We start from the raw sequence: 1,047 nt of genomic DNA on the forward strand, positions 1-1,047 counted from the left end.
GGGAAAACATATTTTACCTATTTTAAAACAGCTACATTGGCTGTTGCTTTCAACGTACAGGTTATGACTTTTAAAGCCCTTTGCATCCTAGGATCTCCATATCGAAAGGACTGCTTTCCCCATATACCCATGTGCCAACCATGGTTTTTTGGCACCTTCTGCTGGTTGTTCTCTCACTGTAGGGAGGATCATCTGGCATTGACCAAAGCCTATGCTTTTCCCATTATACCTCCCATCCTATGGAACAGGCTTGCTAAGGAAGTAGGCAGAACCTTCTCTAGAATGTTCAGGAGGTGCTGCAATGCTATTCTACCTGCCAGGGCTTTTTACGGGTTATAGGCTGCAAGTCTTGAGGGTGTTATTTGGGGGTTTAACATGTAACTCAAACTTGCATTTTTAAACTTGAATTTGTAAGCTGCCTTGAGCCATGGGAAATGATGGGACATAAGTATTTTAATAAATAATTCTGCAAAGCTTGTATATTACGGAAATCATGTAGCAATGGTGGGATTTTAGAGCAAATACTGTCATCTTTCCAGTGGACCTCACATTCTTTCATATTGAAGGAAATGTTTCAGAAGCCAAAATGTTTCCACTCAAATTTTAATTTTAATAATCTCCCTATATATACTTGCCTATTTTTTCATAAAACATTTTGTTCCATCCTAGAATATAACGGCCTTCTACAAACTGCAATCACCAAATAATTTGGAGGGGGCATGTTCAAAACAACATTTATTGGGGTAAAGCCTTCCTCATCGCTGCCAAAGTGTTGCTGAGTTCTTCATGCTTTCTCTTGGCCTGGATGTGAGTCCCAACCTATTTCTTTATGAATTTCAAAGTTCGCTTATCTTTGGAGACTTTCAACAATTCCATTGTGCATCTCTTATAGGGTGCGAAGTCGCACACTTCCCAGATCATATCCTGAACAAATCTGGTGTGTTTGGTCAAGTGCCCACAGCGTTGGCACTAGCGTGGCTTGACCACATTCTTGGTCACCTTGTGGCCCTTGTCGAGGCCAACAGCCATCAGGTAGTGGATTGCCAT

At 41.3% G+C, this 1,047-nt stretch overlaps 1 pseudogene; it reads right to left on the reverse strand.

Annotated features, from left to right (window-relative positions):
- Positions 1-735: 735 nt before the first annotated feature.
- On the reverse strand, positions 736-1,047 carry LOC107110377 (annotated as a pseudogene).

The sequence above is a fragment of the Gekko japonicus genome, unplaced genomic scaffold, assembly GCF_001447785.1.
Source record: "Gekko japonicus isolate JY-2015 unplaced genomic scaffold, Gekko_japonicus_V1.1 scaffold834, whole genome shotgun sequence".
In the NCBI taxonomy this organism is placed as follows: domain Eukaryota; kingdom Metazoa; phylum Chordata; class Lepidosauria; order Squamata; family Gekkonidae; genus Gekko; species Gekko japonicus.